Genomic DNA, 24,652 nt, shown 5'->3' on the forward strand with positions numbered 1-24,652 from the left:
GACACAATTACAGTTTGTCAGTTTAAAGTTTGTCTATTTAGGGTTTTTTTTTTCCCTCCAAGAGTCATAAGCATCTTCTATTAAAAGGACCATAAAATGCTACCAGGATATTTCTGCTTGCAAAGAGCATAGCATCCAAGGAAGGAAGAAGCTGCAAAGTGGGATAAGGCAGGGCCTGGACCAAGGGGGAAGGAGAGGAGGGCAGAGAAGTGGCCAAATCAGGAAAATGGAAAGTCAAGTCAGTAAATGGTGCCTCTGAGGATCACTGTGAGGATTGGCATTTGATGGAACCATTATTCACCTCAAGCAAACCATAAACTTCTGAGAAAAAGACAAGGTACGGGCTCCCATCAGGGCAGTTCAAAGAATTTTACCCCCTAATCTTCATTATAGTGACGTCAGTTCCCAGTGAACTATATCAGCATAAGGTTACCGCCTTTATCTCTCAGCTTCAAATTATCAAACCCCAGAAAACCAACATTCTCAACCATCACAAACTGTCACAAATTCTGAATTGAAGAAAGAAGTTTGGAAAATAAATTCCAGCTAATAAAAAGGGATATTATCAATAACCAGACATGTGTACTCAAAATTCTACCCAAAAAAGTAAAATAAATCATTTACAAAATACCAAGAAAGTACAATGCCAATAAAATTATTTTAATATAGAAAAAAGTAAGTTCAGTGCAGTAAAGACATCAAACACCACAATTTCCAATTAAGTACCACAAACTAGCATGCAAATAGGCAGGGCCCAACACTGCCAGGAATGCGGGGGTAGGTCAAACTGATCCTTGCTGATGGCACTTTTCTTTGTTTCAAGCTTCCCAGAAGCACCCAGGCAACGGGCCACTAGATCTATAAGCTGCCGCAGTCCTTTAGTCTGCAAGTCATGCATCCCAAGGAAACAAGCCGGTAGGAAACAAAGCTGAGAGGAAGCACAGGGATAAGGAGGGCTACATGTGAAAATGCCTGTCATAGCAGTGTGTCAGCTCTGGAGCTGGCCACGGAGATCACACAGGTCCACTGTTCCTTGGGCCTGTGTCTTCACAGGGCCTGGTAAGACTAGAGAAGGCAGATGAGCACAAGCTGGGAAGACTGGAAAGAGATGGGGCTGACCCAGTGCAGCTTGAATTTGATTACTCAGTAAAGAGAAGGCTTGGAGGAAAAGAACTGGGTGAAGGATTCTAAACCAAATCTCACGCTCCCCCACAACTTGTTCACATGCAAGATATTGCCACCGGCACCTTCAGCAATATTCGTGCTGCACAGATAACCCCACCCCATCCTCTGAGAGGGAGACAATGTGTGTGTGAAATCCAAGTGAGTTTGCGGGATGTCACAGTAGGAATCACTGCTCCAGTTCACTGAAACAGTCTTTGGCCAACCTCGTGTTGTTATTGTGAAATCATTTCCAGCACCCCGATGGTGCCACACACCAGCACGCTGCCACCCCACAAGATAAAAGATGTCACAAACAACATCGTTGGTTGTTCAATAAGCATTTGTTGACTTTTAATTCTCCAAACAGTACTAATAGTTAACAAAGCACTCTCTCTTAAGTTACCTCTACTTTTTTACCTGTTTGATGGTACATGTTTAAAAAATACAAAACTACCTACCCTTTTTGTAAGGCTAAATTTTATGTAGCAAGAACGGTTGAAGAAACACACCCTAAAGCAGGCTCTTCTGCCCAAGACTGGAAAAGGCTTTTCACCCTAGGCTGTTGTGTTATCGTCACTCAAGAGTTGTGATTAGATAGATCTTTTTGGTCAATAAAGTACAAATTAAAACAGACCCCCACAATTTAATCAGAAGCATAATATGTATTCTGAAACTCCTAACTGTGGACAAACCAGGAGATTTGTCAACAGAGGAAAAAAGTGTATGAAAAACAGGAAAAGTGTACAGCTTCTGAACTGCATGAAAACTGGGAGGCCTCCACTCGCCTCACTGCATTTCAGTGCTTACGTCTGAAAGTAGCATTTAATTCACAAGGTTAGCTGCTAATAATATAAAAATCAAACAATGTAAAAATTCCCATTCCTTCTTACACTCATCCACCTAATGGTGCTTCTATTAAGAAAAATGGGTGCCAGGTTTCTGTAAGAGCATTCTGAAATGTATTATTTCTCCCCAGTTCATAAAGTTGGCCCTGGTGCCTGTGCCTCATTCAAGCTCCTCAGTCTTGCGTTATGGATTCTTAAAAATAATAAAACATTGGGTACACACTATTTCACCATTCATTTACAGAAATTATTTAGATTTACTCTACCTGGAGAATTCTGCTACCTGGGGTCTACTTCATTACAAGAGTGTGTTTATGAAAACACGGACAAGTGCACACACAGCAGACCGCTACCACGGTCCTTTATACTCACAGGGACAGCAGAGACACAACTGACAGCAGGAAGGACGGGGACCTCTGCTCTCTTAATGGACTCCCGTCCCTTCCACTCTAATCAGGCACTTTGGGACAGAGAGTAAGTGGGAAGCAACTTTAAAAATCAAATATACCTCAAAATTTCCACAATGAATATGTTATTTTTATCATCTATTTGTGCCCACCCTCAACTCTGAAGCTGGTTCCCAAGAACCACTCTCACAACAGCAGGCACAAATAAGGCAGTCCCACACTGTCGCAGGTGGGACTTGAGAGGGGGAATAGGAAGGGGACACAGGGAATAACAGTTCATTTGAGAAAAATGAATCAAGAAGGGAATGAGGAGGTCTGAGGGAATGCCACCTCCCTCAGACCCTCATCCAACCACCTCTTACCAAGACTGTTGACAGACATTCTTGACCACAAAGAGGGTCTGATGGGCAAGATAGCCCCCAGCTTTTCACCTCCCTACCTTCCCACCCACCCTCCACAAACTGGACAGATTTATCTATGTCTTCTGCTGGGCTGGGAGCAGTCCATAGGAGGGCAACTGCAAGGGTCTGAAGGGCCAAAAAGCAGAGAGAAAATCCAGGCTCAAAATGATAAGCCAGCTAAAACCTCTTCCAGACTTTGTTTCCTCAACTATAAAACAAAGTTTTACCTTTTTTTTTTTTTTAACCTACCACATGAAGGGCTGAGAATCCAGGGTCTGTCACACGGTGACCATGAGCAGCCATTAGTGGTGCCTGTCCTGTGGGACTCCCGCCAGCGGCAGAGAACGAAGGTGGCCCCTCTCCTAAGGACAACGAACCCCTCCATCAGTAGTTGGGGTCCATCCTCTGCCACATCAGCCTTTGGATCACTTTGCAGTTTGTCTTTCCTTGTTTCATTCAGGTCCCTCCTCAAGGTCACCCTATCAGTATCAAGCTCAGTGCCCAACACTGGGACTCATAAACCATTATCTGTGTACAGAGTGAGTGAATAAATGGGAAAGCTGTGTTCACAGAAAAGCCTTTGAGCTCCCGCTTTCTTCATCATAATTGGTGGCCTCTACCTTTTTTTCCTTTCCTGTTTATTCTGTTCTTTTGTCCAATCAAATTTCTCAGCATTCTTTATTCACACTTTTTCAAATACATGTAGTTGGCTTAAGAATTCAATGATATAAAGCTTAAAACAAAAAATATCCCCCTCACTCTACTCCTCCCCATTCCTGATTCACTCTTCCAAGAGGTAATCCTTTGATCTCTAGCTATTCCTTCTGCTACTTCCCAAAATATTTCTAAACATCAGTGATAACACCACATTAACAAAACGAAGGATAAAAATCTTATGATGATCTCAACACATGAAAGAAAGCTTTTGACAAAATTCAACATCCATTCATGATAAAAACTCTTAAAGTAGGCATAGAGGGAACATACCTCAACATAATAAAGGCTAGCTATGACAAACCCACAGCTAACATCACACTCAATAGTGAAAGCTGAAAGCATTTCCTCTAAAATCAGGAACAAGACAAGGGTGACCACTCTCGCCACTTTTATTCAATATAGTACTCAAGTCCTAGCCACAGGAATCAGACAAGAAAAAGAAATAAAAAGCATCCAAACTGGAAAGAAGTAAAACTGTCACTATTTGCAGAGGACATGATACCATATATAGAAAACCCTATAGCCACTAACAAAAACCCATTAGAACTAGTAAGTAAGTTCAGTGAAATTGAAGGATATAAAATTAATATACAGAAATTTGTAGTGTTTCTAAACACTAATAACGATCTATCAGTAAAAGAAATTAAGAAAACATTTAGAACTGCCATCAAAAAGAGCAAAATACCCAGGAAAAACTTTAATGAAGGAACTGAAACACCTGTACTCTGAAACTATAAGACATTCATGAAAGAAACTGAAAATGACATAAATAAATGGAAAGATATACTGTGCTCACAGGATGGAAGAATTAGTATTGTTGAAATGACTATCCAAAGCAATTTATAGATTCAGTGCAACCCCTATCAAAATACCAATGGTATTTTTCACAGAACTTGAACAAACAATCCTAAAATATGTATGAAACCACAGAAGACCCTGAATATCCAAAGGTATCTTGAGAAAGAAGAAAGCTGAAGGTATTATGCTCCCTAATTTCAAAGCATACACCTGAAACCAACATAATATTGTACGTCAACTGTACTTAAATAAATAAATAAATAAATGAACAAGATTTCTAAAAAAACATGCCAATACTATTAGATTTCCCCTCCCAATTTTAAACATTATTCTATCAGCTTCTTCATATACGAGTTGGCAAATATTTTTATAAAAGGCCAGATAATAAATATTTTAGGCTTTGCAGGCCACATGGTCTCTGTTGCAGCTATTCAATTTTGCCACTGCAGCATGAAAAAGCCATGGACAATATGCAGATGAATGGGTCTGGCTGTGTTTCAATGAAACTATTTACAAAAGCAGGTAGCCCCCCTGGCTATGGAAAATAAAGCGTTATCTTCCCAATATAGTTATTATTACAATTATTTTAAAATCTGTATTCAATTCACAGCTAAGCCATGAACTATACTGTGCTAAAACTGCCCTTTTTGTGTAATTTTCCCCTTAAAGATAGTAAGTACATTTAAATTTAAAAATTTGCTTTGTTTTTTTATGAATCACTAACGTTATCTAAAAATGCTCCCCTTAAGCCTTAAAATTAAAACTCCTCTCAATCTAAGTTCATTTTTCCCCCTTGTATCATTGTATCTGGAGTCTTACAATTCTGTCAACCTGCTTCAAAGCCACCTTTCTAGGACTTCTCATTCATCACTCTCCTGGGGATTCACTCTCTTTGTCCCTCTCAAAAGTGGTCTCCCATGTTTCTTTCTTCTCTCTGAGGGTTTACTCTCTCACTTTGGTGAATCACAATGTCCACTAACTCTGGAAAATATATGAATGAGAGGTACATTTCTGAGAGCTTCATGTCTGAATATGTTTCTATTCTACCTTGATGGCTTGGTGGGTAGATACATTTCTCCTCAGAATTTTGAGAGCACTACACCACTGTCCTATTCCTTCCACTACCTGGATAAGGCATCTGAACCACGGTGGTCCCTAATCACTTCTCTGTAACCTCTTCCTTCTCAGAAAGCTGTTGGTCCCAAGCTACATCACTGTGAAAAGATGTGCCTTGGGGTTATTTTCATCCATAAGGTTGGGCACCTGGTGAATTCTTTCACAATCTAGAAACTCTTATCTCAGTTCTGAGAAATCCTCTTTTATTATTTCCTCATAATTTCCTCCCTATTGTTTTCTTTTAATGGAACTCTTATTATTGTATTTGAATGATAGACCTCTGGGCTCTAATTTTCTCATTAAAAATTTTTTTCTCTTTCTTCATGTTCTGCTTTCTGGTAATTTTATCTTTCAACCCTTCTTTTTTTAAATGGCTAACATGTTTACCATTCAATAATTCTCTCTTTTTTGTACCCTGATATTTTATTTTTACAATCTCCTAAGCTCGTGCCAAGTAACCAACAATGGAAGGGCATTCAAAAGACAAATGGTGACTCTTCCCTTTCAAAGACACTATGATCTAGTGGAAACATTTCTACACAACCAGAATATTCAAACTGGAGTGAGAAAATGCCTCTGTAACAATTTTAAGAATTTCTTATATTTTCAAGGCTTGAATGAGAAGTTTTACTTTCCATCAAAGATGGCACAGCACCAAAAGTGAGAGTTTTGATTCATATATATGAATTTTTTTTGATGCCTGAAAGGTTTTTTTGGAACACAGAGAATTCGTAAATTATATCTACTTCTGTGACATACCTTTTATGTATAGTTTAGGCTAGAGCAAACCTGTATCAGATGATCTTTGATGCTCTCTCTGCAACAGGCTAGAGATAACTTAATCTCATGTCTACATGTCAAAAGCATTCATATTTTTCAAGATTAAAAGAGGGCCATGAGGACACGGGATCATATCTATTTTGACTACTACTGTATATCTAATTCCTAGCACAGTATTTGGTGAACTGAATAAATATATTAATATTACATATGGATTTATTAATGGTGGGTCAAAAGAGAAAGATCATACTGGTATAAAGGAAATATACCACACAGACTAAAACCCCTTCTCTCCAAAAATGTAGATGCTTAACTTGAAATATCTGCCAAACATTACTAGGAAGAAGGCACTAGTACCTTCACAGCTACCAAACTGTGACAGCTCTTTGTTTTGCTGGCTTGAAAGTACAATCACCACCTCTCACATTAACTTAAGATGCTTTGCTCCTCAAAAGAAAAGTGTTTTAAACATTCGATGTATTATAATAAAGGCTTTGTTACCCTGTACATGTATAACGCAAGCCAAAAAGTAAATCAAGACTAGTGACATTGATCTTTGTATGTGAGAGAAGGCATAATCAGCAGTAAGAGCAAAAATAACCTTCTAGAAAACTCTTGCTACTAGATTGAGAGTAACAGAAATGTCCATTTTCAGAGGCTTCCTGTTGGTCAACTGCAAAATAATAAGGCTTTTACTAACTGAATGAATCTCCTCTGGCTACTTAAACTCATTACTATTGACTACAACCAATGTCTAGCATTGCCGTAATTACTTACTATACTCTGTTGTACTTGGATGGTATAAACTAAGGAAGCCCACTAGAAACATTACAACAATGCTGCAGTCACAGAATCAGAACTGAAAGGGAACTTCGAATCACACAGCCAAGCACTTTGATCTTAATGATGAATGAAACACATCTGCATAATACATGAGAAAATCAACTCCCAATCCCAGTTCATCTCTTCAGTCAGAGGAAATCATTTCAACTCCTCATCTGATGATAAAAATCAACTTTCTTGATAAGAATCATTATTAAGGGTAGGAATAGAAGCAAGTGCTCAGGCATTACCAGACCTATCAAATAACACATCATAAAGTAAAACCTGATTGTACTTTTTTTCTGTCACTAGACCCTGCACTGTAATGTCAACTAACCCAGATCAGGAATGATCGCATCTGTGAACACAGGACTGAAGAAACCAATCTCCTGACAGCCAAGCCCACTTAAAGTTCAGAGCCCTGAAAATTCAGGCTGTAACTTTATGTGGGAAGACGGAAGGTTTTACAAATGACATTCCATATTCAATCTCAAGAGACCTCACCAGTAACACAAGACCTTTTTGATTTGTTACACTTTAATGCCTTTTGTGTGGGAAGAGTAATACCTGTAGACGTGAGTGAAGATACCCAGGTTCTGAACACAAGGGTAATATGATTTGTACAATTTATTCAATCTCCCTAGGCCTCAGTTTCTCATTTGTAGAATAGGGACCAAAACTATCTTTTGGGAGAGGAGATGGATGAGTTCTATTTTGGACAGGCTAAGTTTGAAGGAACAGTAAAAAAGAAGCTTAGTGAAGGAGGGAATTTAAAGCTCAGGCAATGCAATCCTTTTATCTTAACATAATGAGACTAAGGGACGAAGGCTCACAATTATGCACAAGTACAAGAATTAGATTTCTTGGGTTCCAGTTTAGCCCTCTCAGCACTACATCAAGCTGACTTATAAGCAAATGAAAATAGGGTGAGAGGTCAGGATAGGAGATGTTCTATTTGGGGCACTCAGAGAGTGGGGAGAGATTACAAAGATATTCTACAGATAAATTACTACAGGAAAGGAAAGGAAAGGGAAGGAAAGGGAAGGAAAGGGAAGGGAAGGGGAGGGGAGGGGAGGGGAGGGGAGGGAAGGGAAGGGAAGGGAAGGGAAGGGAAGGGAAGGGAAGGGAAGGAGGAAGGGAAGGGAAGGGAAGGGAAGGGAAGGAGGAAGGAAGGAAGGAAGGAAGAAAGGAAGAAAGAAAGAAGAAAGAAAGAAGGAAAGCAAGCAAGCAAGCAAGCAAGCAGGCTGTAGCAGAGGATGGTTTTGATCCATCCTTAGGGTGAACAGGAAGCAATTAAAACAGCCTGATAAACTATCATTCAAGAGGACCTTTTAGGCACGTTTAAGACAAGAAGGATGAACCCTTAAGATAACGTTACACACAAGGGAACAAAATTTTTCACACAAATAATTCATATGATAAACATAGACAAAATCTTTAGGGCTATAACTGCCAAGTAATTCTGTTTAAATTCTTTATCTACTTTCATAAAGCCTTCCATTTGAATTCTGAATTGTTAAAATTGTTTTGAAGCAATTTACAGTAAGGAAATAAAATATATCTGATGGCTATCCAAGACAGCAGGAAACAAAGTAAACACATTAACAAAATCATAACACAGACAATACTCAGCAGAGTTTTTACTCTAGGATAAATAATAAAAGATCACACATTTACTCAGCACTTTTTATTCTACAGGAAACAGAAGAACCAGCCCAAGTGTAAACCAATCTACAGTCTGAAAACATCTTATCAAATACATGTGTGGAATTCCTAGTATAAAAAAGATGGGCTTTCCCCCTACTTCTACAAGTCTACTGTGTTAAAGTAAAATAAAACCCCAAGATTTTTCCAAAGTGTTTTTTTTCCTATTGTTTAAAAACAATACAAATAATGGATTTTGAATCTGACACAAATTTCATTCTACTCAAGTTTTAAGGTGAAATCCTGAAACTTAAAGTTTACATCTTACATTAAATCGCCTGCCACAAACCCAGGAGGATGCCGCACCCTGATGAATTCCACTGTCATTTCATGTTTCCAAAGCCATCAACTCTGGGGCCTCCTGCACTTTCCTTAGGGTCTTAAGAATTTTTGTTTAACAGAATCTGAGAAGGATTTTTTAAGCTCTGGATTTTTAACAGATTAAACAGTTCTTAATCCTTCCCCACCCTCAAGTCCCCCCGTTCCCTGAAATGAAGAGAGTGCTGTAATAAACGCGGAACCAGTCTGTAGGGGAATCCCTAGAACAAGACACTGCATGATGTGACTGATACAGGTAAAAAGTTCTTGCAAAAGCAAGCACAGACAAGCACTGGCTGAATGGTGAGGCGGGTGGCTGGCAACAGGAGACTCCTGCCAATAAAATGCCCTGGTTCTCCAAATCTGGTTGTGCTACACTGAGAGCAGAAACTGCAAGTAATAAGCAGAATACTCAAGAGGCCATCTTAAACAAATTTAAGCCAACTGACTAAAATCTGTTAACACCATCTATATTACATGTGGTCCATCTAATTTGCCAAAATCTGTTTTAAAGTAATATATTAGCAAACAACACATACTGACTTCTAACACCTAAACAACCCCATAACTAGAAGTAAAACTGAGAAAGTTTTCAGATTGCCATGTAGTGCTATTTAAGGAGGACTGGTCTGGGAGATGGTGGAATTCATGTCCAGAACGAGCAAGAGAACCACAGAGAAGGGCCTGCTAGTTTATTTGGTAAATAGTATCAATTCCCTGATCAAAAGACAACCATTTTGAAATATAAACTGAACTTCTTAATACCCATAATCTCCCGCTCATACTACATTATTTTCATAGTACCCATTCCGATGCTCCCTTCCATCAGGAGCATAAGCACTGAGAACCAGACGTAGTGATGGGATTTAAGATTGTTCTAGATACAGGTGAACAGTTTTGGAGGACAGCAAATTTCCAAACTGCTGCTCTGGAGTACACGTGTGGAATGAGATGCGTACTTTTAATCACAGGCACCCTTTTCTTATGATGCCAAATTTGCAAACAAAGCCTTTTACGGGTGGCATAGTATAAGCTCAGGCTAGTAATAAAGTGAAATAAATAAAAAGCAGGGAACTCTCTCATTAGCCTGGATATGAAATACAAGTATCAGTTCTTAAAGGCTCAACAGAATCCTAAAGGAGTCGGTGACAAAGCTTCGTGTCACAGACAAGAATAAAGGCAGCCCTCTAACAGAGGAATAAAATAACAACTCTCTAGAGGTCCAAGGGACTGCATCAGATTCACCTCCAGGTCCCCGATGCCTAGGACAGGGCCTGCAATACAGTCAAAACCCACATATTGGTCGCATGAATCCACAGATTGAATTCATAAATGAAAGGCTCACAGACTAGTTTCACCACTCACATGATTTTCTTCCTTCTACCCTCTGACTTAAGGGTCAAAAAATATAAGGGCAAAACTTTTGCAAGGGAATCACTCTAGGTTTTCAGCCTCTGTGTTATACGTTTCTGGTAACTCTCAGTCAAAGTCTCAAGATGTAAGAGGGCAACCAGCGATTCAAAGCACAAAAACAACAATATCCTATTTATGTGGAGATACCAAGCTCTGTACACAGAAGTAGGTAATTCCAAATCTATTACTTACTTCAGTTTAATTCGATTTAGCAAAGACTGGGCTTTAAACAGCTGACTCTACTTTAAAACTCACCCTAAATTCTATCCACAGTGTAATGCCAGAGTTTCTTAGCAATCTTTGTTTTCTGGGAATTTGACTCCTATCTAGATTTCATATCCAGCTCCTGTATCCAGGTTCAGCTCTCAATGTGGTGAATTCTTTAAGATTCTGCACCCAGAGTTACCTACTCCTGAACAAACCACAGGACTCAAACCACAGGACTATCACCTATCACCACCAATTCCTGAACCAAACATCTGTGGTTCCCACTGCCATTAACCCTTAGATGGGAGATACCATTGTGGGCTCCAAAATTTCTCAGGCAAGCAAAAGAGGATCTGGTGGTTTGTCTGCTTCAAGAAGAAGGGTATACGATGACAAAGATAAAAGTAACAATAATGATTACAGAGGAGAGCAGTGATATTTTATTTAGACTAAGAACAAAGAAGTAGTCGAAAAGCCATACAAAAACTGAGAAGCTGCTGTTCAAAGAGCTGGTAAGAAGAACATCACCAACATAAGCGTACGCTGCTCTACACAAGGCCTCAGTATCAACAGTTTGATCCCAAATGGACAAAAAAAGGTAGTCTGGCAATTAATACTTTTTGCTGAATGAATTAGATACCTGTTTTTTGACATTAAGTTGAACAGCCCTCAAACAGTTCTTAAAAATAAAAAAACGTTGAGACACCCTGGATTGTTTTGTATTTCCCCTATTCTGGACTGGATCTTGTTTTTTAAGTTTTTACTTTTGGAATCAGACTGTACCACACTTAAACTTTTACTGAAGTATAAAATGCATTGTTAAAAGTATGGCTTTTCACATACTGAACACACCCACGTAACCAGCACCCACATCCAGAAACAGAACTCTGTCAGCACTAGGAAAGCCCTATCCATGCTCCTTTCTGGTCACTACTACTTTCCTCCAAGGGTAACCACTAGCCTAACTTCTAACGGTATAAATTAGTTTTCTTTCTTTCTGTACCTTATAAAAGTGGAATTCTGTAAGTATGTACTCTTGTGTCTGGCTTCAGTGCCAGTTATTAATTTATTGCCTCGGCTCCAAATTCACCCCTCAGTACCTGCTCTGTGATAACGCACTGGAGCATTTCTCCTTTACAGAGAGCATGATGTTAAGCTTGGTCAGGAGAGGGCACCGGAGGGGTATTGCAGGAGGAAGGGAGCTTGTCTTGCAGGTTCAAGGATGCAGTGCTTTTGCCCAGTGACAGTATGCAGGGACATCTGGTGGTGCTCGGCCCCAGTCGCATCCCCAGAGGATTAGACTGCTTTCTCAAACTCAAAGATGATCTGGAAGCTTTAATTTGCCAGCATAAGTCCTACCTATACTTGAGGATAATAAAATCATCCCATAGTTTTTTTCTTCTCTAGGATAAATATTCCCATTTGTTTAATATTATTATTATTTAATTCCCCACATATTTTCAGCTATCTCCTGAACCTTCTATGTTATCTCCTCCTTAATTTGAAAAGTTAAAAGCTGAACTAAGATACTTGATCTAGTTAAAGTAGTATTGACTTTTATAAATATCCATTTGAAGCCATATCAAATCTATGGTGAAATGCCGAAGGCACTCTTATTAAGAAGTCTGGAAAAAGACAAGGACATCATCCATCAAGCATTGCTCTGGACAGTCTAGAGAATATAAGGACAAATTATGAGATGTATAAACTAGAAAGACAGGTACAAAATTATTATTCATATACAACGTGACTGCTCCTCTTGTAAACCCTTAAGCAACAACTTGAAAACTATGAGAACCAAGAAAGAATTTATAATATGGTCAGTAAAAATAGGTATTTGTACAAACATCACTAACTTTGTAGAAAGAAACCTCAAGTTTTCCTCCTCATGCAGTTGCTGCTGTTCACGACATGCATACCAAGCAAAGTAACTCCACTGCTCCAGCTGTGACTACCTACCCAAGGAGCTAGTGCCAAGACAGCGGCCCCCTTACATAGGCCAGACATGAGAGGCCAACCTCCCATAGCAGAGTTTGGCACCATACTGGAACCGACTCAATCAGCCAAAAGCCCACCCAGTAGCAACTCACATGTAGCTTGTCTTTATTCATTCAATTCTAGCCAGAATCGTGTTAGTATGTGCCCAACTTTAATATTCATATCGAATTTCTATTACACCAAATCCAACCATTTCTCCTATTCCTCTCGTTTTCTGGTTTAGCATAGCTCTAAAGAGCTGGCCGCCTTACTCCAGCAACCAGCAAGAGTATATACGCAGGACAGTCACCAATAAAACTAAAGAACCAGCTCTGTTTCTTCAACTATAATATGAGGGTATTTGACCTCAGACATAAAAAACCCTTTCCTATGGATTCTATGCCGTAAAATCCTGTAATTCTACGAATAACAACTACCAACCAAGAGAAAAAAAAAACTGTAGGAAATGAATCAATGAATCCTACATAAACACTAATGTATTCCCTATTTTACTGAGTTCTCCATTCTCCAGGTAAATAAGAAAGCTGTTTTTTTTTTCCTTTAAATATAGAAGGGTAGTAAGTTCTTTTTTCCTTCAAGAAAAACTTACTAAAAATAGTAAGAATGCACAGAAGTCAGGAGGATGATTCAGGAAATCTGTTTGTTAGAAGGCATGAACATCTTTACCACAACGTGTTAAGTACGTCAAGAAATTCTATAAATTTGGAAAAATTTAACCATGCAATGATGATTACAGAAACTACATAAAGTGTCAGTATTTGAATATGTAAGTAGAATAAATAAAATTAAGAAATATGTTGTCTTTAAATCCACCCTCACTCATACTTAGAGAATCAATCCCTTGAGGCCTTTCCTGTTAAACTTTACCACTGGCACATGACTGCTGGATGCTTCAAACACAGATTAAAAGGCACTAGATAAATCCATCTCATTCAGCTCCTGGCCTGAAGAAGCTTCCCCACTGCTTTTGTATAGCTCTTATCCCTATCAGTGATGCCCAACTGTTTAAAACATCAGATTGTTACCACAATGTTCAGATTCTTGAGGATCTAGTCATTTTCTTATCCACACAGATTAACTTCTCAACAGAGTAATACAAAATGAGCACAACTCAAATATAAAAACAGAGAAAGGCAGAGACTTTTTTTGTGAAAGAACATGACTACTCAAATTATTCATTTGTTCCCATTTAAACTGACATTTGATAGAAATAATAAATTCAATTGCTAAAGTAAAAACAGAATGGGGGATGGCAAAAGAGAGGAAGAAAATTATTTAAATTGTCAAAATAAAGAGACACATTGTTTCAACTTAAAAAAAAATCACTTAGCGAAATAGCAGAGATATACTTGGGACAAACGGTCCATAGCGCCTACTGACTCTTGGTTCTATAATTGAGACCCAGGGTTGTTAAGTTATTATGATTTGGAGAATTTGAAAAGCTGTTTTTTATGGTATTGGATACTAGCTATATGTCCTTCTGCTCCAAAAATAACCCTAAATTGTGCAGCTAAGATGGCAGGTGGCTATTCAAAGAGCAAGGAGGTTGAACTTCAAGGCAAAAAAGGTCCAAAGACCAGAGTGGTACCTTGTGTGAATCAGACTGTGACCACAAGCTGCCTGCCAGGTTTCCCTTGTGTGCTGACTCCTTAAGTCCCTCTACCCAGATGAAGGTATCAGGTCTTAGGCTGTTTCCACCACTATCTAAGTTTAACTAAAAGAGATTCACAAAAGGTTTTAGAGTAGGAAGGACCTTCCTAAAGAGAAAACCCTACACACTTGCTCTTCCAAGTGGACATGTTATGTGTGTATGTGTGATGTCTCCCTCTCTCTATATATATACACCTACACAAGCAAACAAGATACATATATATAAGTAAAGATTATCCTCCAGGGATAATAGGACAGTAAACTTGAGCTATTTTTTCTAGTAATAGAGACACTACATAATCTACTCTGTCCTTCTACTAAGAACATAAATTCTGCAACCAAACTGTCTAAGTCCATATCCTAGGCTCTGCCATTTGTTAGTTGCATGACCTAGGCAAATCACTGAAATCTCTCTGCCTCAGTTTCCTCATATGTAAAACAAGGATGTTAATCATGTGAGGATTAAATAAATTAGTATATGGAAATAACAAAGTACAGCATCTGGCAAGCAAAAAGTATTTTATAAGGTCAAATATTACTACTGACATTTATACAACAGCCAAGTAGGATTACAGGAAAAATGTGACCACAGCAGTGAGAATAAATGACCTATATGAATTCAAGTGACCTATATGGATTTATGATCCATAATCCCCAACCAAAGTAATCTTAGAACTTTCTTATACTTGGAGCAAAGAAAAAAAAAAAGGAGTATTTCACAAATGCATGATAATCCAAAAGCAGGAGTCTAGCTCAAAATCTGTTCCCACAAAACCTTTTAAAGACAACTCATTCAAAAACAAATAGAGGGGCATTTAATTCAGCTAAACATGCAACTTTTTAAAAAAAATTGAAGTATGGTCAGTTACAATGTGTCAATTTCTCGTATACAGCATAAGGTCTCAGTCATGCATATACGTACATATATTTGTTCTCATACTCTTTTTCATTAAAGGTTATTATAAGATTGAATACAGTTCCCTGTGCTGTACAGAAGAAATTTGTTTTTATGTTTTTATATATAGTGGTTAACATTTGCAAATCTCAAACTCCCAAATTTATCCCTTCCCACCCCCTTTCCCCTAGTAACCGTAAGATTGTTTAGTATGTCTGTGAGTCTGTTTCTGTTTTATAGATGAGTTCATTAGTGTCCTCTTTTTCTTTTGTTTATTTTTTAGATTCCACATGAGTGATATCATATGGTATTTTTCTTTCTCTTTCTGGCTTACTTCACTTAGAATGATGAACTCCAGGTCCACCCATGTTGCTGCAAATGGCATTACTCTATTCTTTTTTATCGCCGAGTAGTATTTCATTGTATAAATATACCACAACTTCTTTATCTAGCCAACTGTCAATGGGCATTTAGGTTGCTTCCATGTTTTGGTTATTGTATATAGTGCTGCTATGAACACTGGGGTGCATGTATCTTTTCGAATTAAAGTTCCCTCCAGATAAATGCCCAGGAGTGGGATTGCTGGATCATATGGTCAGTCTGTTTTTAGTTTTTTGAGGTATTTCCATACTGTTTTCCATAATGGCTGCATCAAACTACATTCCCACCAGCAGTGTAGGAGGGTTCCCTTTTCTCCACACCCTCTCCAGCATTTATCGTTTGTGGACTTTTGAATGACGGCCATTCTGACTGGTGTGGTTTTGGTTTAAATTTCTCTGATAATTAGCAACATTGAGCATTTTTTCATGTGCCTATTGGCCATTTGTATGTCTTCACTGGTTGTTTAGGTCTCCTGCCCATTTTTGGATTGGGTTGTTTGTTTTTTTGTTACTAAGCTGTACGAGCTGTTTATATATTCTGGAAATTAAACCTTTGTTAGCCGCATCATTTGCAAATATTTTCTCCCATTTTGTAGGTTGTTGTTTTGTTTTCCTTATGGTTTTCTTTGCTGGGCAAAAGCTTGTAAGTTTAATTAGGTTCCATTTGTTTATTTTTGCTTTTATTTCTATTATCTGGGTAGACTGCCCTAGGAGAACATTGCTAAGATTTATGTACAGAATGTTTTGTCTATGTTTTCTTCTAGGAGGTTTAGTGTTCTGTCTTATATTTAAGTTTTTAAGCTATTTTGATAAACATGCAACTTTTAAACATTCTTTTCTACATGACACTTTTACTAAACACAGAGAAAAAAGTACTTTGCATAAATGAGTTTTTCAGACACTTCAGTTTACTCACAGTTTTCTTAAAGTTCTTAACCAAAAATTTTTCATTTCATTTTCTTCAAGTTTCTCAGTCTTCTAAAAGTGTAACAATAGTGAAATAATGATTCAGGCAACAATCAGTGAAGGTTAAATTAGGACCATTAGATTAAAGGTGGACAGACCTGGAAATCTGCAGGTTGTCAGAAAGTCACTCCTTGGATTTTGCTGGCCAAATGGGGTAACACAACTCGACAACAAAGGGCTATGTCAACATGAGCCCACTAATTAATCTTAGTATACAAAGTAGGACAATCAAACATTATAGCTTTCTAATGTGAACAGAAGTACAATATACCTCCTATGAATGATAAAAAAATACGAATGATTATAAAAATAGCTGAGCCTCCAAATCTAACTACCCGTTTACAGGTAATATGGAAAAAGAGTGACATATTATCTGACACAAGGACACAATCAGCAAAATCTATTGTATGGGGAAGGGGAATAACCCAGTTTCCTCAGCAAATAAATGGCATTAAAAAGAGGGTGATTTACTATAGATTAAAACAGATTAAAGACATGTATCAAACAAATGCATTAGGTGGAACTTATTTGGACCTGATTCAAAGATTTAACTGTAAAAAGCCATTTTTTGAGAAAAATCAAGGGAAGGGATTCAGTATGAGATAATATTAAGGAATTAGGTTATAGGGAATTTACTGGGTATAATAATGTGCTTTTCTATCCAACAGATAAACACACTAAAATGTTTACAGGTGAAAGGAAAGGTTGTTTGTGATTTTCTTTAAAATACTCTAGGTCAAAAAGAAAATGAGAAGATACATAAAGCAAGAATGACATGAGGACTCATATTATTCTCCCTATTTAAGTGTATGTTTGAAATTTTCCATAATAAAAACATTTTAAGGGTAAAGGAGAGATGGGAATTCATAACTGAATCTAAGTTTGGCCACCATCCATGAGGCGTGAAAAACTGCAGAAAGCCTTTATGTAAAACAAACACAAAAAAAGCTGACAGTAGTGGCCTCTGAAGACTGTATATGAGATACTTTGGCCAGATTTCTTTTGTCAGCAGAAATTCTCTCTACAACATTCCCATGGAGGTGTGCTTTCCATTAGGCAATGTTCTAGCACCAAGGCGTAAACAAGATGTCTTGATACTAAACTGAACTTTTCCAGCCTCCTTACCCTGAGAAAAGTTATTCAAGGAAACTGACTACCAAAATATACATATATGTATTTTTAATGGGGTATGTATAATTCTAAGTCTTTAGCAGTTTGTTTATACTTTTCAGTTTTTCCAATAGTCATATAAATATTTTTATACAAGCTGAAGAAATACTCTTTAGTATTAAAAAAGAAAAACAAAACACTGGGGCTAAAAATAAGTTTATTTAAACTTCCCTTCTTCCAGTCCCTCCTCCATTCCCATTGTTCCTAACATAGTTTACGATATGCTATTATCACCTTATACTTGGTATCAGAGTAGTTAAAATTAACTGATTATACTACAGATTTGCAGGTCAAATTTATCACTTGTTTGCTTCCAAAACTTAAAAGCTTAATAGTTATCCTTATCCCTTCTCTAAATCCTACTGCATTTAGAGAAGACAGTACTGTTCAAAAGTCATAACCACTAATCTAATAAAGAGGTTCAGTAATTATAGGCACCAAGGCCATGCAAAGGATAATTCTCTTTCATCTGGAGCCATGTTTTGTACCGATTTTTGTTAGGTAAAGGAAAACAGTGAATCCAGAAAACTGCACCTGATCAGCTTTAACAATATTTTCCCAACAGTAGTCTGCCAAATAGTTTGAACAACTCTCATACCAGGCTATCATCATCTTTCTATGATTCCTTTTGGGCTTTACTTATCTATTGAACTTGGTTTGGTCCATAATGGTGGTGAAAGGAGACTATAAAAACAAATAACAATAAATGATACCTAAAGGTAAGGACGAATATAGCTTTAAAATAACAGTTGACCCTTGAACCACGTGGGGGTGAGGGGTACCAACGCCGCAGATGCAATCAAAAATCCACATGTAACTTTACAGTCAACCCTGCATATTCGAGGTTCTGCACCCATGGATCACACAGTACTTTAGCAAGTATTTAGTGGGGGAAAAAAAAATCCGTGGGCCCATGCAGTTCAAACCCGTGTTGTTCAAGGGTCAAACGTAACTGAAAATAAGCTATAAGATAAAGTACCTTTGGTTCTAGGGACAGCTGATGAGGGAAATCTATTTCTGCATTGATTTCTACTCCCCTGAGAATAGAAATAAGGGACAACATTACATTATTGCTAGCAAGGTAGAAATTAATTAGCTCTGCTCCCTTTCTGTTAATATTCTGAGCAAAGGTTACTTCCTTATTTAATATAGAAGTAGTTGTACTTATCCACTCTGAGATAGATGGTTTTCAGATATTAGAGTCCTCCTACTGACAGAACTTAGTGTCTAAACATTTAGTTAGGCTTGCCTGTCTAACATGCACTGTTAATAACAACTGAGAAACTAGAATGCAGCAACTAACATTTATTACACTATTTTTCTTAATCATCATAATAATTTTACGAGATAGGTACTTCTGTAATTTCCATTGTATAGATGAAGAAACCAAAGCACAGGTTGTTATGTAACTTGTCAAAGAAAACAGAACCAGTAAGTAATGGAACAATATCATCCTCATCATTCCTCTAAGTTTTTTAGGGATAAACAGAAAAAAAAAGTTATTGGTAACTTATTCCAAAATCCATTAGTGTCATTAAATCTTGTGAAGTTTTAATTTAATTATTTGTTGAGCTTCGACTGTGTGCTAGACATTATGCTACTTACAAAAAGACACCAAAAGAAGTAGAAAACAGCTATTCCCTCTCAAAACCTTATTGTCAAAGTTGGAGACAAAATATACATAAAAAACTGGAATAGAAAAATGTGTCTTTCCCAATGAAAGAGCTACTTCATAAATTCATCCATGGCCAGGCCTCACTCTTCATCCCAGTGCATTTTTTAGATTCATCCCAGTTGACTATGAAAAACCAGAGACAATATTCCCATAAACTGGGGATGGAGGGAGGGTTGTGTGTGTGCAGCAGCAGTGTGGATTTCTAGGGAATAAAAATCACTCAATAATCTCAATTCAATTCTAACCACAAAAAAAAAAAAAAAAAGCCCATATCTAAACATAATTAAAAAGACCATGGCAGCAAGGCATGGGGGTATGGTTCAGTGGTAGAGCACGTGTTTGGCAAACACAAGGTCCTGGGTTCAATACCCAGTACCTCCATTTAAAAAAAAAAATCATAGCGATCCAAATATGAATAAAAGACTCTACCTACTGTTAAGATATCATAGACAGACCTGCTAACAAATGGCATTTGGTGTGGGTGCCAACAGAACTAAAGAAGAGTTTCAGGTACAGTGGGAGCATAAATAAAGGAGACAGCAACTACAAGGGGAAGCCCTGATAAGATGACTCCTAGGTAATTACCTCTCCTCCCCACAAAAATAAAATAATTAAATAATACAGTAAAAAAAAAAAATTAAGATGACTCCTAGGGATGCTATAAGAAGAAAAGTAAGATCTGGAAACGTGAAATTTTATAACTGAGAATAGTAAAATTAAGTTCCTAGTCTATGATAGGTCCTGAATATTCTATATGCACAAATATGATGACTTGCCTCTCCAAAAAACCTACCCCTAATGTAACAGTAATCTCAATGTCAATATTTAATGTCCACCTCAGCTTCTACTGATCTACAATAATGTCCAGCAGTAACTCAAAAATTACAAGGTACACAAAAAAACAAAGGGGTTACGACAGGAAGACAAAGCAATCAAAAGATCCAGACTGAGAGATGACCCAGATGTTGAAACTATCAAATAAGGAATTTAAAATAACAATGCTTAACATGTTCAGGAATTCAGTAGACAATATGCATGAACAGATAGTAAATTTCAACAGAAAGCTACAATATGCAAGAAAGAGTCAAACAGAAATGTTATCTTTTTTTCTAAAGGTAACAGAGATGAAAAGTTCCTTTTATAGGCTCACCAGAACACTCAATATAATCAAGGAAGGAATCTTTTAACTTGAAGACAGATCACTAGAAATCAACCAAACTGAATCACCCCTCACAAAGAGAGAGGGGGGAAAAGCGGAGTGGTGGAAAGGACACAAGAGAAAGAACATTCAAGAGCTTTGGGGATGGAAAACAAAGCAGAAATAATATTTGAAGGAAAAATGACCTGGTATTTTCTGAAAATAAAGTCATCAAACCACAGATCCAAGAAGCTCAGAGAATCCTACAGAATAAATATAAACAAGTAAGCAAACAGATAAACACAATAAAGAACACATACCTGGACACTTCATACTTAAACTGCCAAAAATCAAAGTTAAAGAGAAAATCTTAAATACAGCTGGAAGCAACAGACATTACCTTCTGAGGAAAAAAAAAATTCAGCACACTAGTTGCAATCCAGAAGATAATGAAGTGACATCTTTTAAATACTGAAAGCGGGGTTAAAAAAAGACTTCATGACCCAGAATTCTATAGTCAGCAAAAACATCTTTCAAAAATGAAGGCAAAATAATGGCTCTTCAGACAAACAAAACGTGAGATAACTCAATGTCAGCACACCTGCCCTACAAGAAATGCTAAAGGAAGTTCTTCAAGTAAAAGGCGTATGATGCCAGACAAAAATGAGGATCCACACAAAAAAGTTAACAACTCCAGAAATGATCAAAATGGAAGTAAATATTAAGACCTTCTCCCACATTTTTAATTGTTTCAAAATACAAGTGTATGGTGGAGTTTATAAAGTATATAAAAGTAAAATATATGACAGCAATATTACACAGGATAGAAGGGAAAAACTAGAAGTATACTGTGTTGTTAGCAACTTAAACTGCATGTAAAATGTGAAATAGTATAATATTTTGTGAAGGTAGACTGTGATGTATATTGTAAAACCTCGGACTATCACTAAAAATTTTTAAAGAGGTATAACTAATACATCCATAATGGAGATAAAATAAAGGCTTAAAAATCCTCAATCTAGAAGCAATAAAGAGGAAAGGGGGAACAGATTAGATGGGACAAATAGAAATCAACTAGTAAGATGACAGATTTAAATCGAACCATATCAGTAATTATGTTAAATGTAAATCTAAACATTCCAATTAAAAGGCAGAGACTACCACAAGTTATATAACAAGTTATATATGTTCTATAAGAAATCCACTTTCAAGACAGGTTAAAAATGATAGAAAATAAAATTTCCAATGAAACGATGGAAGAAGATACACCATGCAAATATTAACCAAAAGCAAGCCAGAGGCAACATTAGTATCAGATAATGTAAACTTTACTAGAAACAATATTAAAATAGTCACTCAGATAATGACAAAGGAGCTAATTCATCAAAAAGATATAATAATCCTTAATATGTATGCACCTGACAACAGAGCATCAAAGCACATGAAGCAAAAACAGAACTCAAAAGAGAAATATATAAAACATATGTGCTATAATTAATATATAGTATATAATTATATATATTGTAGTTAGAGACAAAACACTCTTCTTTCAGTAATCCATAAAATAAGTAGACAAAGAACTCTAAGGATATAGAAGATATGAATACCACTACCAACCAACTTGACCTAGTAACATTTACAGAACACTCCACCCTACAAAGGCAGAATGTATATACTTTTTAAGTGCACAGGGACATTCACCAATAAAGCCTATACTCTTGGCCATAAGACAAATCCCAACAAATTTTTTAAAAACTGAAATTATACCAAGGTATATTGTCTGCCATAAAGTAACTAAATTGAAATCAAGAAGGTATCTGGAAAACCCAAAAATCTTGGAAATAAAACATGCTTCTAAACAACACTGGGTCAAAAAGAAAGCAACAAGGGAAATCAGAAAATATTTTCAATTGAATGAACATCAAAATACAACATATGAAAATTTATGGAGAACAGCTTATGCAGTGCTTAAAGAAAAGTTTACAGCATTAAAAGTTTATTAAAAAAGAAAAAAAGGGCTCACTTGAATTAAACTTCCACCATAAGAAATTAAAAGGGAGATTAAATTAAATCCAAAACAAGTAGAATGAAACAAATCATAACGATACGAACAAAAATCAATGAAGTTGAGAACAGAAAAATGAGAGAAAAATTAATGAAACTAAAAGCCAATTCTTTGAAAAAGATCAATAAAACTGATAAACCTTTAGCCAAAATGATGAAGAAAAAAAGAGAAAAGACATAAATTACCAACAGAAGGACTCAAAAAGGCATCTCTAGGAATCCTACACACATAAAAGGATAATAATATGAAATTCATGCCTGTAAATTTGGACAACTTAGATGAACTGGATGAGTTCCTGAAAAGATATAAATTAGCCAAGCTCATTTAAGAAGAAATAAAAAACCTAAACAGCCCTTCATCTATTAAAGATGGTGAATTTGTAGTTAAAAACCTTCCAACAAAGAAAACTCCATGCCCAGCTTCAATAGCGAATTTTACCAAACATTTAAGGAAGAAATTACAGGCATACCTCATTTTATTGTACTTCGCTTTATTGTGCTTTACAGATACTGCATTTTTTTTACAAATTTAAGGTTTGTGGTAACCCTGTGTTGTCAAATGACAGTCAGTATTAAAAAAAAAAATTAAAAAAAAAAAACATAGGTCAAAGATAAAGATCAAAACAAAGACAATAAAATCCTTAAAAAAGTACTAGCAAACTGAATATAGCAATATATAAAAAAGATAATACATCAAGACCAAGTGGGATTTATCTTGGGTATGAAAGAGGGATTCAACATTCAAAAATTAATTCATGTAATTCACTGTATCAACAGATTAAAGAAAAAACCCATATGATCATGTCAATAGATACATAAAAAGTATCTAACAAAATCCAATGTCCATTTATAGTGAAAATTCTCAGGAAACTAGGAATAAAAGGGAACTTCTTCAACCTGCTAAAAAAGCGTTGGTGAAAAACTTACCTTAATAGGACTGTATAATTTCCCCCTAAATTCAGAACAAGGCAAGGATGTCTAATCTCATCACCTCACTTTAACATCATACCGGTGTCCTTACCAGTGCAATAAGACAAGAAATAGAAGACATATAGATTAAACAGGAAGAAAAAAAATTGTCTTTATTTGAACTCAACATAACTGTCAATATAGAAAATCTCAAAGAATCTACAATAAAGCTTCTAGAATCAGTAAAATAGTTTAATAAGATTATAGGATATAAAATCAATATACAAAAGCCAACTATTTTTTAATATACTAGCAAGGAACAACAGTAAATTAACATTTTTAAAGTACATTTACAATAGTATTCCACAACATAAACACTTAGAAATAAATCTTAAAACCCTGTAACTGCTATAAACCAGCTTTAACCTGACCAGTCTCTTCCTCTATACAGAAAAGCTATGGGAAAGCCTAAAATAGCCTAAAGCTTCAGAATAAGCCAACTTATTTTCTTCTCAACCAGCTCTCTGGAAGGTTTTGCCATGAGTCAGCTTTCCTTCCAGTAGATGGTCCCTTCTCTCATATTTTCCCTTGAAAGTGGTTCATCCTGAGAATTCATGCTGTAAGGATGGTTATCTTGGAACTAGTAAAGTGAAAAATGGAATGCAGTCCCAGAAAATTTTAAACTTGCAAAAGCCAAGTTAAGAGTTTTCCCTCTGGTGAACTGATTAGCCCAGAAACTGACAAGCTTTAATAGTCACTAAAATCCCCAGATGACATACAAAACTATGTAAAAACTTGTCTTATCACTAAGCCTTCCACATGATCCTCGCCTCTATTAGTAAGGCAGTATTAGGCACTTGTGTATTTCAAGATATGAGCCTACTCCTAACACATCCCAGACACATTTAATTCAACCACAGGTGAGCCTCTAACCTAAGGGTAGCCAATGCCTAAACAGGCCAACAATTGAGGATACGCCATTTCTGGGGTGGAAAAAAATCCTGCTGGACAAAGTCGATTTTCCCTCAGAAATCTGAAATAGAAGGTACCAAAAGAGTAAGGCAGAAGCAACAGGAGTAGAAGCTGAGAGGCCATGAGTTTGAGAGAAACTGGAG

The 24,652-nt window shown here is 36.7% G+C and overlaps 1 protein-coding gene and 1 non-coding gene across 3 annotated transcripts in view; one reads left to right on the forward strand and one right to left on the reverse strand.

The window, feature by feature from the left end:
* Positions 1 to 24,652, reverse strand: part of CHD6 (chromodomain helicase DNA binding protein 6) — a 160,918-nt gene that overhangs the window by 114,497 nt on the left and 21,769 nt on the right. The gene's annotated exons all lie outside the window — the stretch shown is intronic.
* Positions 19,736 to 19,807, forward strand: TRNAA-GGC (transfer RNA alanine (anticodon GGC)). The gene has a single exon. It is a non-coding gene; the product is annotated as a tRNA-Ala (tRNA).

The sequence above is a fragment of the Camelus bactrianus genome, chromosome 19 (assembly GCF_048773025.1).
Source record: "Camelus bactrianus isolate YW-2024 breed Bactrian camel chromosome 19, ASM4877302v1, whole genome shotgun sequence".
NCBI classification, from domain to species: domain Eukaryota; kingdom Metazoa; phylum Chordata; class Mammalia; order Artiodactyla; family Camelidae; genus Camelus; species Camelus bactrianus.